Source organism: Sciurus carolinensis, chromosome 10 (assembly GCF_902686445.1).
Source record: "Sciurus carolinensis chromosome 10, mSciCar1.2, whole genome shotgun sequence".
Classification (NCBI taxonomy): Eukaryota; Metazoa; Chordata; class Mammalia; order Rodentia; family Sciuridae; genus Sciurus; species Sciurus carolinensis.
The window spans coordinates 21607246-21622649 of NC_062222.1; positions in this window are offsets into that span (position 1 = coordinate 21607246).

Genomic DNA, 15404 nt, shown 5'->3' on the forward strand with positions numbered 1-15404 from the left:
CCACTCAGTTGTTATAAAGAGGTCAGAGTTGGTATGGCCCGACCCTGTCACACCCCCTCTCATAAAAAGACTGTTGGCTCTCATGTGTTTATTGAGTGGATACGTTTTTTGGGCAATAGATAGAAAAACCGCCAACATCCTCCTCTGGCAGTTAACCCTTTCCTCCTCCACGTTGGACTTGGCAGAGACGACCTGGACAGTTGCCCATGCTGTCAGCAGGAAGACAGGCCAGCACAGCCAATCAGTGGTTTTTGGGGTATTTTTTGTTACCAGGGACTGAACCCGGGGCACCTAACCATTGAGACACACCCAGCCCTTTTTATATTTTATTTTGAGACAGGGTGCTAAGTTGCTTGGAACCTCACTGGATTGTTGAGGCCGGCTTTGTACTTGCAATTCTCCTACCTCAACCTCCCAAGTCCCTGGGATTACAGGCTAGTGCCACCACTCCTGGCCCAATGGGGGTTTTTAAATTAAATCAACAGTCATTTCTCATTTATTCCATAAAGGTGAAATAGTGAGCAAGATCAAAACAGAAACACTCAGCTATTCGGTCTCGTCTACCTTTTTTGCAAAATTGAAAAGAAACCAGATAAGTACATTTGAATTTGGCATAAAGGGGATTTGGAATATTTATCATAGAGTGTTAAATATTAGTTATCTGAGAACAAAGCTAGCAACTCTTTCCAAGTTCAGCAAAAATATACAAAGCATTTGATAAATATTGAATTATCCTTCAGGGCCAATAGCTCATTTTTTAATAGAATCTTTGAAATTGAAGTCCATCACAAAGTACAATTTTTAAAATATGCTGTCTTGTTCTTCGTCTCAGCATAGGAAAGAACTTTTGCCTACTTTTATACCATAACCTTGAGCAATATTTCTGTTGAATGAGAAGGGAAAAAGTTTGAACATATCCAACGAAATGTAGTTTAAAACAATAGGCTGTCTATAAAATGGTGTGGTCCTGTCAGATATATTGTACATATTGCTCTCAAGTAAGGACAATGTGTCAAAGATGTTAAGTTAGATTATGGCAATTATTTTAGAAATTTGTAGCAAAATGGAGACTATTTAAGCATCTAAAAATATTGATGGTAGTTTTCCTAAACTTGACTGCATGTTAAGATCATGAGAGGGATGGTGAGGTCACTGTAAAAAATACTGAGTCCTGAGTTCATCCCTCAGATTCCAGCTGCCCACTTAATTATAATCTTTGATGGAGGTTAAAACCCACTGTCCTTCAGTAATTATGGAAATAAAATCATCAAAGTTCTAGAAAATCTCAGCTACTTAGTGAGACCCCGTCTCAAAATAAAAAATAAAAAAAGGGGCTGGGGATGTGGCTCAGTGGTTAAGTACCCCTGGATTCAACCCCTAGTACCCCCCACCCTGCCAAAAAAGTTCTAGAAAATTAAAATGCATTTAGGTTTAGATTAGGTTGCCAGATAAAATAGAGGATGCCTCACTAGATTTGAATTTCAGATAAACGACAAATACATTTTTAGTATAAATATGTCTCCAACATTCATAGGCACCCTATGGTTTTATTTGCCTAATCTGGCAATGCTAATTTATCATTTTTTAATTTAAAAATTATTATTACCTACTATTGGAGATAAACAAAGACATCTGTGATTTAAAGCAAAACAAATCAAAACAAACTATGTAGAGGTGTTAGAGGTTCTCTGGTCCTGGGGTCCCAAAGCAGCTCACTTGTCCTTCAGACTTTTGGAGTTCACCTTGTGTTCTATTTTGCCTCATTATGTTCAAGGTTTATATTGGTCCTTAACAGAGAAGATAGAGAAACTAGGCTCTGTCATCCTGCTTGGACTAGAAGCAGATTGTGCCTGTTATTATTTTTCAATATTTATGTTTTAAATCTGTATTTCTTAAAAAAATTTGTTTCTACATGTTTGTATACAATTTCATTAAAAAGTGTATAGTTTTTCTTCAACTTGATATGGTGAAGCACTCCTGAGAAGCAAGAACTTCATATGTACATGAATATTTTTACATATACATATAATTATCCCATAAATATACAATTGCATGCAGATTTAGGAAAATGTTTATAAAACCAGGCAACTTTTGTGGAGGGGGCCCTATTGTCTCAGCCTAGCATGGATGACATTAGAGATGCCTCTTGACCTTGCAGTGCCCTTGATCCAATGTCCCATTACTTTTTTTGACCAAAAAAATAAAAACATGCTGTTGGCATATTTGATTAAAATATGAAACTAGGAGATAGTTATTACTAGCATTGTATATTTCCTCCCAATCTGTAAATAAGTAAGTAAAGATAGGTGGTGATCTAGGAATCACACATTACTAGGAGGCTTGGTAATAAAAGCAGAACTCTCATATCTGCTTTCTTAGCCAGATACAGTGGTACATGCTTCTAATCATGGCTACCCAGAGGCTGAGGCAGGAGGATGGCAAGTTTGCAACTTAGGGAGATCCTAGGGTCTCAAAATTAAATAAAAAGGGCTAGGATGTTGTTCAGTGGTAGAGTATTTGCCTAGCATGCACAGGCCCTGGGTTCAACTTCTGGTAACCCACAAACACACACACACACACACACACACACACACACACACAAATACAAAAGCTACTTTGCCCTGATCTCAGCACCTAGGTGCTCAAAGGTAAGACCAATGACAATCCCAGATGCATATGATGTTGTTTCCTCACTTAAGTAACAATTTTCCTTAACCATTTATTAAATAATGTATCTTTTCCCATTCATTTGACCCCAACATTGCTCCTGCCCTCAAAAAATATGTTGTAAAATTTACCACCTATTATAATTTTTTCTTTGTTTATTTGTGTTTTTTTGAGACAGTCTCACTATGTTGTCCAGGCTGGCCTCAAACTCCTAGGATCAAGTCACCCTCCTGCTTCAGTGTCCTGAGGAGTTGGAATTACAGTCACTCACCACTGTACCTGGTTACTACCCATTCTAGATTAAATTAAAACATTTAGTGAACAAGAAATGAGATGCTATCCTAACATAATGAAGATTATATATCTTAAACTAATGGTGAACATTAAAATATCTTTGTATTTCTGAAATAAATTATAAGCTTTATGTCAGCCTCTAGTGCTTCACCTATAATTTGTTGTTATAAATTATGTTGATTTTCTAATGAAACCGTTACCAATCAGCTGAGGGTTGTTTTGTTCAATTTGGATAGAAATCACGAAAAGGCAACACGCAGCTAGTGCTAGAGGTTCCAAGTTCCTAGGACTAATGGTTCTCTGCTCTTAGTGTCACAGCTCTGAGCTTTGAATACCAACAGCTCCCAGCAGCTGGTGTTAATAGCTCTCACAGTTGCTCTTGGCAGCTCCTTAGCAGTCAGAGCTAGCAGCTCTCAGCAGCTTTCTGCAGCTTTCTGGATGTAACTCTCTGGAGCTCTTCTGCAGTTTCTGGCTGCTAAGTATTTTTGGAGCTAGCAGCCCTTGGTGTAACCAGTTCTTAGTGCAACCAGTTCAACCCACTATGCACAAGACAGAAATCACAAATAAGCAATAAAGTATTTAAACAAGTCTTCACTGGTGCCAATGCTACAGCATCTGGTGGAAGGAGCATTTGTCAGTGCACAGGACAGAAGTCCCAGGATGGGCCAATGAGGATGAGAGGTGTATTGTGTTTCACAGACAAAGAAGATTTGCTGCACATGTGCAGTCTGCATGGGGGAGGTTCTTCTATCAGAACCAAATAAAGACATCTGAAACAGCTGCTTAGGTGAGTAGGAACATCCAACTTGGCTGGGGAGGGAAGCAGAGTCATTCAGGGACATTCATGGAACATTCAAATCTTCTTCAGCCAAGAAAAATCATCTGGAACTATCTCAAAGCACCTGTACTGGCTATAGCTATCATGATAACAGCTCATCCAGACCCTGGTTTGCACAGAAATAGGAGATGTTGGGCTATGGGGAGGATTGGAGGGACTGAAGTCAGTTCTACTTCCCACTCCTAAAGGACTTCAGGAGCCCCTGGCAGTGTCAATCATAGCCTGGCTGAGCTCGGGGCTGTCAGGAGAACAGTAGTGGCCCCCACTCCTACCCAGCCTGGGGCAGTTGTTACCCCAGCGGCCAGGTGGGTGCATCAGTGAGCACAAAGGTCAGGAGCAACTGCAGACTCCCTGTGGCTATGTTTCCTCATCCTTCCAAGGTGTTTGGGGCTGGCATCCAGTATTGCCAGTGGTGCAGCCCCAGATCCGATTCCTGCTAGGTCCAGCTAAGCTGTCTGACTGCACCCCAGGGTGGCAAGAGCTGCAGGCAAGCAGCCAGCATCTGGGAGGGGCTTGACAGCTGTCAGTGCAGTGGCCAAGCCTCTGACTCCTGCTTCTGCCAATCTCTGAGAGCTTGGGCTATTAAAAATGAAATGGGAAAGTATCTTTAAAACATCCTCAAAGCAGTGATAGGAAGTGGAGTTTGCGTTAATGATGATCTAATTGCAAAGACCTTTGCTTGTTATGTATTGCCCACACAGAATAAAAACCATGATGCTTTAGAAAAACCAAGACCCAATATAAAGTTACCAAACTTCTCCAGCAAACTCAAGCAAGCACTTATTCCCTAGCCAACACTCTGACAAGAAAAGTATTTCCTTGGGGAGGGTTGGACCACAGCCAAGGGTTGTCTAATTTAGCAAATGCTTCTAGGGCATTTCTACAGTTTCAGCACTTGGCTAGCATCTCTGGGGACCCTTCTCCATTTAGATTTCATCCTGGAAATCCCTTACTATCTCATTAGATCTTTATGGCTTTAAAGAATTTGTTAGTATGTGCTACCAATCATTTCAAAGTCATTCTTCCTTTCAGCAGAAGGGGTTAGTTTGAAAAACCTAGCCCGCCATATTATTGGAAATGGAGGCCTGCTTTTTAATTAAAATATTACATCTAAGGGTTTTTATTCCCTTTCTCATTCCTTAAGTGTTAGGTATCTGTTGTGTGTTTCTTAATTAGAAATTTCCAGAGCATTCTTTTAAAAAAATTTTTTTTAGCTGTTGATGAATCTTTATTTTATATATTCATTTATATGTGGTGCTGAGGATCGAACCCAGTGCCTCACACATGCTAGGCAAGTGCTCTGCCACTGAGCTACAACCCAGCCCTCCCAGAGCATTCTTGTATTTTTTTTTTCCTCCAAAGAAAACAACACTTGGTCAACTTACAACTCAAATGGCTTTTACTTCATAATTCTTTAATTTTTACTTGTATATTTCTTATTTCCTTTCTCTTTTTTTGGGGGTAGGGGTTACTTTTCCTAACTTACTGAGTTGAATACTTGTTCAATTAAGGCTTTCCTTTTTAAACAATGGAAATATTTAAATAATGGATTTGGTTTTAAGTGCAATGAGTTTTATTATTTTAATCCTCTTTTTCTAGAATATTGGTAAGTACAATTTTTATTTCCTTTCTGTACTAAGACTTACATGAGGTAATGCCCCTCCCAAATTTTCAAATGATTGCTTTTTCCCCTTGTTTAATAATTTCTTATTAATTTGTATTACATTTTATTATTTTTAAAGAAAGTGGTTTGTTTTCAATTGTGTTTTTAAATGGCTGAGTTTTACATGCCCAAATACATTATCAATTTTACCACATATTCTGTAGATTCTTTTCAAAAAGAATCACATGTAGTTTCTAATTTTCAAGATAGACATAAACATAGGTAGATAGATAGATATTATTAATCTTTTAAAAGTATAGTCTTATAGCCAGTGGATCTGTCAGGCCATTAATCCAAATGACAGAGGTATAAAGTAAAAATCTTTCTTAGGAGTAATATATCTAAGCATATTATTTTCTAAATGTGAAGATATTTCCCTTACTTTAGGATGCTTAGTTTTTTTTTTTTCCCAATGGCTTGGATGGCTGAGGCAGGAGGATCACGAGTTCAAAGCCAGCCTCAGTAACTTGTTGAGACCCTAAGCAACGCAGTGAGAACTTGTCTCTAAATAAGAAAGGAAGGAAGGAAGAAAGAAAGGAAGGAAGGAAGGAAGGAAGGAAGGAAGGAAGGAAGGAAGGAAGGAAGGAAGGAAGAAAGAAAGAAAGAAAGAAAGAAAGAAAGAAAGAAAGAAAGAAAGAAAGAAAGAAAAATATATATATGGGCTGGGGATGTGGCTCAGTACTTAAACACCCCTGGATTCATTCCCTGGTACAAAAAAAAAAAAAAAAAAAGAATACATAATATTTTTACTAATGATACTTGAAAAAGTAAAGCATATGGTTGTTGTCTACAAGATTTTCTCTGTCAAATTTTTCTTCCCCACCCCCCTCCTACGCTAAATACATATTAACTATGTCTTTCTGTGCCTTGTCTCTCCGGTATGAATCAGGATGGGGGTGCTTTGTTTGTTTTTAAAGCTTTGGTCTGTCACTCATGTCAATTTCTTCCCAACCATCGTGTATTTAAGAAAAACAGGCAAGACTGTAGTTCTAAGTAGGACTTTGGAAATTGTCTCTGTCACTCTAATAAATCAAGAAATAATAAACAAGGTTAAAATAAAAGTAGAGGTGGTTTTTATCTGGGTACAGAATGGATTTTGCATACTGGGAGACACAGGTTCAGCTGAAAGTCAGTGTTCCACCAAGGGGAAGGAAGAATGGAGTTTGAAATGGAAAAAGGGAGACAATGGGGAGAGGTGAAGTAACTTAACTTTGAACCATTTTCTTTTGACACTGTTAGTTTTCAAGTTGTTGGAAACAAACACATTGGTGCTGGGGATGATTATACGTTAAACATGATTGTTGTGGCAAGGGTGGAGGGGGATCATTAGTAAGCAATAAATCTTTCCAGATCTCAGCGAGTCAGTAGGAGCCTTAGGATTGGAAACGTAAGATGGTTTCTCAGAAAATTTGAAAACAGTGTGTGTAAACAAGTGTGCGTGTAGTGGGGGTGGAGCACATAATTTCATCACTCCAAGACCAACCACTATTAGTTTTGTTTATTTTCTTTTCATATTTTTCTGTAATTGTTTTACATAAGTGAGGTAATTGACCTCACTTATATTCTAACGTTTACACTACAATATCATAGGTATTTTCTATTATTAAAAAGTATTCAGGGCTGGGGAGATAGCTCAGCTGGTAGAGTGCTTGCCTCGCAAGCACAAGGCCCAGTATGATCCCCAGTACCACGAAAAAAAAAAAAAATTCAACAAAATTACCTGTAAATGCTTGAATAATAATTTCTTTATACAATTTTTAAATTTTATTTTTTTAGTTATATGTGACAGTAGAATGTATTTTGACATATCCTACTTACATGGAATAGTATAACTTCCCATTCTTGTGGTTGCATATGGTACAGAGTTACACTGGTCTTTTGTTTGTATATGAACATAGGAAAGTTATGTCCGATTTCATTTTACTGTTGGATAATAATTTCATCACTTAATATTCTTTTAATATTAGATTGTAATTTCCTATATCTTTGTATTATTAATGATGCTTCAATGAGTTTTCTCATTACACAGTGTATCTTGAACTTTTGGGTGCATTTGACATACCTGGAATCCTGTTCCCTGTTTCTAATTCAGTAAGTCTGGTGGGGACCCAAAGAATTTGCATGTCTAACAATTTCAGGTGAAATTGACACTGCTGGTCCTGGGATCAAACTTTGAGCATTGCTGTAATAACAGAATGTGTAATGATTTGCTTCAATAATTTCTGAAAAGTAATGCTTCCTTCCCTAGTTACTCGATATTGCAGGGGAAGAGATAGTGCTTATTCTAGTTAGAAAAGTAAGTAGTGATATCTTTTGAAGTGTTCTCAAATCCTTTAGTCCCTGGTTTTTGCTCACCCATTTGCACTTACTGTGGAATCTTACTGGAGCACTTAGCCGTTTGACCCTGGGCTACATTCCTATACAGCTGGTCTCACTTTGTTTTTAAGTCACCTGCTGTCATTTAATTCATTTCCTTTGGTGTTTTCCTTCCTGTGGAAAGTCTTTGACATCTGTCCCATATGCTTCTTTATGAATACAAAGGCTCATCTTTTATCTTTTTAACTTTTATGAGTCAATTTCCTTTTTTGTAGTGGTGATCTTTTGTTTTTGAAAGACAGACTACAATTCCTTATGACTGCTTTTGAATTCTTATATTTTAAACACCTTTAATTACATTCTTTTGACATTTATATTCAGGCCTGAGCCTGAATATATAGTCAAATACTCTCAGCACACAGCTTCTCACTTCGTTGGCACCATCATGCGGTGAAATTGTGTATTGCATTGGAAAATTTGCCTAGGTGGTGCCATTATAGTATATGACATTGATAGATAATATTGAAGTTGGAGAAATTAGATTACATTGGGGGATCCAAAATACTCCTGTTACTTAGTAAATGCACAGATAAAATGGGAGATAGTAAACATCAGTGATTAAGCATAAGGACACTGGAGTCAAGCTGAGCTCAAAGCCAGACTCTAATTATCGCATGATCTCAGATACCCTGGTTAATCTCCTTCAGCCTTGGTTTCCTTGTATGTAAAGTGGGGGTTCCAGTAGCATCTATTTCACAGGGATATTGAGAGGAACAAACAGTAGTATGATATTCTTGTGAGCAAAGCAGGTGTCCAATGGTTCAATAATCTTAGCTGTAATAAACTGTTAACAAACCACCACATCTGGTTTTCCTTTTATGTTCAAACTAAAGTTTCAGAAAAGAAGACTTCCACTGAGATTTTAGGAAATTATGCCAAATTTGTATATTATTTTAATAATGATCAAAAGTAGCATAAAGTTTTAAAATTGCAAAACAGAGACTGAAAAAAATCAATTCAATAAAAATGCTTTTTTAGAAAAACAGGTCTTCTGAACTCTACTTACAAAGTTAAAGTTGAAAATTTGTCTTGTTAAATTAAGTATAATTGACTGTCAAAATACAGGGAAAAGTAACCTAAGAACTTCTCAAGTTTCAAAAATATTTTTAATATTAAAAAATGATTTAGAATTCCAAATCCTCCCGAAGGTCTATTAAAGAGAAACTTACACTTTGCCTAAATCCTTAGGGCAACTCTGGGTATTGGAAACTTTGCTATTACAATGAATTTTTATTGTTCTTATAATAGGATGAAATATTTAAAGTCAGAGAGGAAAGCATAGAGGTTCCCCCTCCCTTTCTTTAAAACCATGCATCTTCATTAAACAGAATGAGTCATCTTGCCAGAACCAGAATCTTACGTTCAGTTTCCCAACTGTAGTGTCCCCAGTTAGCATTGTTCAATGAATTTTTGTATGCCATTATGCAAATGTAGTCTACGTTCATTATCTTTCTACTTATTAAATTCATCAAAAGCTGTCCAGGAACAGATTTTTTGTTTTGTCAACTACACCCACCACCTTGTTCCCAGATTTTTTTTTTCATCAGTGTTTTCAGTCTGTGAGGGAAGCAAGAAATGGGAACAATTTCATGCATTTTAAATATGCTGTAACTGTTTCAGTACAATGTTCAAGGACAGAACAGCCGTCTGCAGTTGCTTCCAGCATAGTCCAATCACAGGGCAGTGCCAGGTTAGTGCAGCTGGTTAGAATGTGGCACTGATGTTTCCATAATCATTTCCCAAGTGTAACAACTGGCTGCACAGAGAGGAAAAATGCCTTGGTGTCACCCTGAGCTTCTGAGGTCAGCAATCTGGAAAATTTGTGCCTTTGATTACTGAGATTTGGGGATTTTCCAGTTCTTATCCTATGACTTCACTAATTTTAATTATTAACTCTTATGGATTTTGAAGATTTTCTACATGGACAATCTACAAAGACAATTTAGTATTTTTTCTCCCAAATGATGGATTAACCACTGAACCACATCCCCAGCCCTTTTTTATTTTTTATTTTGAGACAGGGTCTCACTGAGTTGCTTAGGGCCTTGATAAGTTTCTGAGCCTGGCTTTGAACTCTTCCTGCCTCAGCCTTCCCAGCCGCTGGGATTACAGGTGTGCACCACCACACCTGGCGGTAGTCTTTTAAAACAAAAAAATTTTTTTTCCTTACAGAGAGCAATGTGAATACAGTTTAACTATTTCTAATCTTTATAATTTTTCTAAGTAAAAGACTTGTGAGAACCAAGTTAACTAGAAGTGGTGAGAGAAGGCAGTTTCACTTTGCTCCCAGTCCTGGGAATACTTCACTTCATAATAAGCATGATAGGAACTACTGGTCTCTCTCAAATTTGTATTATAAAATGAAGTTCTCTTTTATTTCCAGTTTTGTGGCTCTTTCATCAAAAGTTGGCAAAAAATTGTTAAATGCTTATTTTTTTGCATCTTCGAAAGGATCATATGATTTTTTTTCTCCTTTATTAATGTGGTAAATTACATGGTTTATTAAACTTGGGAAATCTTGCATTTTGGGATAATACCCGCTTGGTCATTTCCTATCTTTCTTCTATATTGCAGCATTCAATTTGCTGGTATTTAGTATAGGAATTTTACATCTCTATTCAGGACATTTTCCTCTGTGATTTTTTTCTCCTTCTAATGCCTTTGTCAGTTTTCCTTGGAAGGTTGTGCTCTCATTGTTCTCTCCTGTTTCTCAGAGTTTACGTGATTAACGTTATATGTTCTTTAAATGTTTGATAGGTTTCACCAGAGAAACCATTTGGGCCGAGTTTTCTTTGTAAAGTATTTTTAAATTATGACTTCAAATTCTGTAACAGATATGCAAGTCCTCAGATTTCACTTCTTCAATCAGTTTTGGTAATTTGCTTTTCAAATAATTGTTATCAGATTTTATTAGTATAAAATTATTTATTATATTATTTTATGATTTTGATAAGGATTTTTTCAGCCTTAGCATTATTGATATCTGAGCCCAGCAAGTTGCAGTGGGGGTCTGTTCTGTGCACTGCAGGGTGCTTCCCTGCTTCCCTGGCTTCATCCACGGTGACAACCACAAAGGTCTCCAGGCATTATCAAATGTTACCAGGGCAGGCCACCACTGTTAAGAAACAGAGGCTCTTCTTTTAATGTCTGTAGAATCTTTAGTCTTCCTCCCTTTCAGATCATTGGTAATCTGTCTCTTAGTTCTGCTAGTTCTGTAGACTATATAGAAGCAGGATGTCTATTGTACTATTGGATTTGGCTAGTGCACCAGTTTTCTGGTCTTTAGATCATCAATTCTTTCTTCTTTCCTAATAAAGGCATTAAGAAACTATAAATTTCTCTGTAATACTTTGGTTACATTCCATAAATTCTGAAATATCATGTTGATGGAATATTAGTCAATTAGTGGTTATGGAGAATATGTGTTTATCTAGAGAGATAACATGTGAGCATTAAGTATTATTCCAACAAAATGGCTTACAAATAGGCTAGATTTTTGTGAGTCAAACAATGAAGAACATTAATATAATCACACAACCAAATGTGGTTAGTTGCATAAATTAAATACACTCTTTCAACAAATTGATTCAGATTCTCATAGTCTTCCCCCTAAGAAAAGCCAGTCTGCAACAGCCAAAACACTTACCAGGACAAGAAAATTATGATTTTACTGTACCTTAGTGAGTACTGATTTGCTGCCACCTGCTGGGAACCAGAAATGGGTTCCCAGCGTCCTAAAGGTGAAGAGCGATGACTTAAAAGTTGTAAACTTTGTCTATCTCATATACCTAAACATACTGTAGATATTTTTGGGTCTGAAATAAATCAAAAGTTAGAATAAAAGACCTGTATATAAGAAAATCTGATGAGTCTATAAAAATGAAGAGTGTATTCTTTCCCATCTAATAGAAATTAGATAGCATATTTGCATTTTCCATGAAGTGATTTACAATGAAATTCCTTAAATGATGTGCCACACAAGTACTGATAAAGTATTTGTTTAAAGATAAATGAAGGTAATTAACTACTTGACTGGGACTAATGGAGAAACGTAAGTGCTAAAGAACCACTCTTACGTGAAGATGAGTTATGAAGTAATACTAAATTGAACGAAAATGATTGTGGTAGACAGAATAACAGCCCTTCAAAGACCTCCATGCCCCCATTCCTGTTGCTTAGAATAGAACCAAGAACCGTAGGGATTTCTGATATTCAGGAGAGACTGCTTGATTGGACTAGGAAAATTGTTTTAAGGCTAGTCATTCTTTTCATCTGTTTTCTTCCTTTTGCATGGGAATGGCTGCAACTGCTATCCCACGCCTGTTCTACCACTGTATTTTGAGAGCAGAAAACTCATCTTCTAGTTTCACAGTTCCAGATGGAAAAGATTTTACCTCAGGGCCTTGACCATCCCTAACATTAATTTGGAACGTTCAAGATTTAGATGAGATGCTGTAATGTGTGAGAATTTGGGGGTTTTGGGAGAATGAATGGATGCTGCATGAGAACAGACATGAATCTTGGTGGACTAGTTAGACTATGGCAGAGATTTGCCCCCAGATTTCCACACCCTAATCATCAGAACCTGTGAATGAGTCACCTTGCAAGGGAAAGGGGACTTTGTAGGTGTGATTAAAGACTTTGAGATGGGAAGATTACCCTGGATTACCCAGGTGAACCCAATTTAATCATACCAACACGTAAAAGTGGAGAATCTTTGACTAATGGTACTGGCTTTGAAGATGGAGGAAGAGGGACATGAACCAAGGAATGTGAGTAGCTTCCAGAAGCCGTAAAAGGCAAAGAAATAGTCCCCACTACAACTCAAGAAAGGAACATCTTTGACTTCAGCCCACTAAGGCCTGTGTTGGACCTCAGACCTATAGAACTATTAGATAATAAATTTGTATTCTTTTAAACCACAGTGTCAGTCAGCTTTTCATCACTGTGAACAAAAGACCTCATAAGGTGTTTTTAAGCCCTATCACATGTATGGCAACTTTTTATGGCAGTGATAAAGTAATGAGTAGTTACCATGTTCCAGCATTACACCAAGAACATCCCATCTTACTTCAGAAAGAAAACCAAAACATATCTGAGTGTAACACATAATCCAATTCTGGATTACCTTCCTGACCTACCTCCTACTCTCTCCCCCCTTGCTTATAGCACTCACTCTGGTCTCCTGGCAGTTCTTTAAACATCAAAAATACTCTTGAACTTCAGTATTTGCTGTCCCTTTTTAAAAATAGCATATTCTTTCCTCAGTCACAACTCACTACATCACTTTCTCAGGCCTTCTTTGTTCACCCTGTGTAGAATAGTATAGGCCCAGTTTTACCTGGCACTGACCTTAGAACCCTGGCTCATTATTCTACCCAGCAGTTATCACTCTACCACAGAGGTACTTCTCCAGTCCTTTTTTATTTTTTGAGACAGGGTCACGCTAAGTTGCCCTGGTTGGCCTTGAATTTGTGATCCTCCTGCTTCAGGCTCTGCTGGGATTACAGGTGTGCACCACTACACACAGCTTTATTCATTTGACTCTGCTTTCTCATATCCCAAATGTAAGCTCTGTGTGGGCAGGGACTATCTGTTAGTGACAGTTGTTATCTCCAGAACAGCATAATCGACCCTCTGTATCCAAAAACCTGCACCTGTACTTAACGTACACACGCTTTTTCTTTGTCATTTATTCAACAAACAAGTCTTTACATAGCATTTACATTGTACTAGGTGTTGTAAGTAACTTACATGTGACTTAAAGTACACAGAAGCAAGTGTGCATGTTGTATGCAACTATGTCATCTAATATAAGAGACTTGAGCATGTTTGGATTTTGGTATCCTCAGTGAGTCTTGGAACCTGTATAATACATGGCACATCATAACCATTCAATATTTATGGAAATAAATGGACACTTAAAAAATTAGTTTGTCAACAGATTACAACAATTCATTGTTAAACTTCTGCAACATACACTGCACCAAGCAGTGATTATCAAATGACATACATTAACATTACTTGTTGATAAACAGCCTTGGTGTAGATTAAATATTATGCCTTTAAGAATGAGGTCATTTCTCAAGTGGCTTTCTATAGTTCTTAGACATGAAGAACATCTCTTAAGGTAAAATTATAAGAAAACTATTGTACAGATGAAATTTTTACTCTTACGAATAAACATAATGTTTTATTACATAATGCTAATACGATTTGTTTCCAGCTTTTTATTTTGAAAAAATTTCAAACTTATGTTAAAAGAACACCATTTGTTAGGAACTTGGACTACCAATTGTTAACATAATGCCCTATTTTCTCTCTCCACACTTTTTTTGGTCTAGATTATCTGAAAGAAATTCACAGACATTTCGATTTCAGTGCTAAGAACTTGAGCAATACATCTCCTAAAAACAAAAGGATTCTTCTAAAATCATTATCAAAATTATTCCTTAGAAGTAAATTCCTTAAGTCAATAAAATATAATGCTTCATGTTCAAATTTTTTAAATCTTTAATTCTAACCAGGAGAGTTTACAGTTGCCTTAAATATAGATTTATCCCCATTTGCTACTGTTGCTCCTTGTCTTTCATGATACTGATGTTACTGCAAAGTCCAAACAGATCACATTTTAAGTTTACCTCAAATGTTTTCTCAAGATGAGATCTGACTAAACATTTAGGGAAGAATGCTACATAAATGTACTTCTTGGTTTCAGACAGGTTCATGTTTCCTCTAATATTGGTGACCCTAGCTATTTTTTTCCTGAAGCACCTACTAACATTTTGCAAAGAATACAATTTCAGGAACACCTTTATAATTTTAAAAAGCTACATGCACTAGTGTTTAAAAAGGAGTTAAGGATTGAAAACTCAGTTTTTAATTAACAAACTTCGTCATTTACTTAGACAATGCAAACTAATCTTTTAAAAACTTAAACCTTTATCAAAAAAAGAAAAAAAAAAATTGTACAGATGAACAAGCCCAAGCTTAAAGAAACAAAATTAAACTGTCCTGTCCTTACTATATTTGTGTTTAGTAGCTGAACTTTGAGATGTGGTCTGACCACTTCTACAATCCCTCCACTCAATCTTCTGCTTCACTTTGTTTTAATTTTCTGTACCTGACTACTATTGGGTCTCCAAATACTCTTTGGGGTAAAACCTGGCAGTCTTATAGTCCAATAGTAAGACTAATAATGAAGATGGTAGGGAATATCAATAATGCCTTTTTTTTTTAACTGTTCTATACCCAATGAGAACCATTTTATATCACATAGTTGAGAAGGTTTAAAATTTCCAATTGCATGAAATATGCAAATCACATGTGAGAATAGAGATCTGGGTTCCAAAAACTATCAAAGCCTCCATTTGTGAGCATTTCTACTTGTAGTAATTTGATCCTGTCTATTGCACATAGATGCTATCTTTACCAGATTATAGCAAACATTTAGAATTAGTTTTCCCTAAAAACTCTAGATTTGTATACAACAGTCTTAGTACCTATTACATCATTTAATATGTCTTAAAAAACATTAGTTACCATTCCGCCCCGCAGTGAGATGAC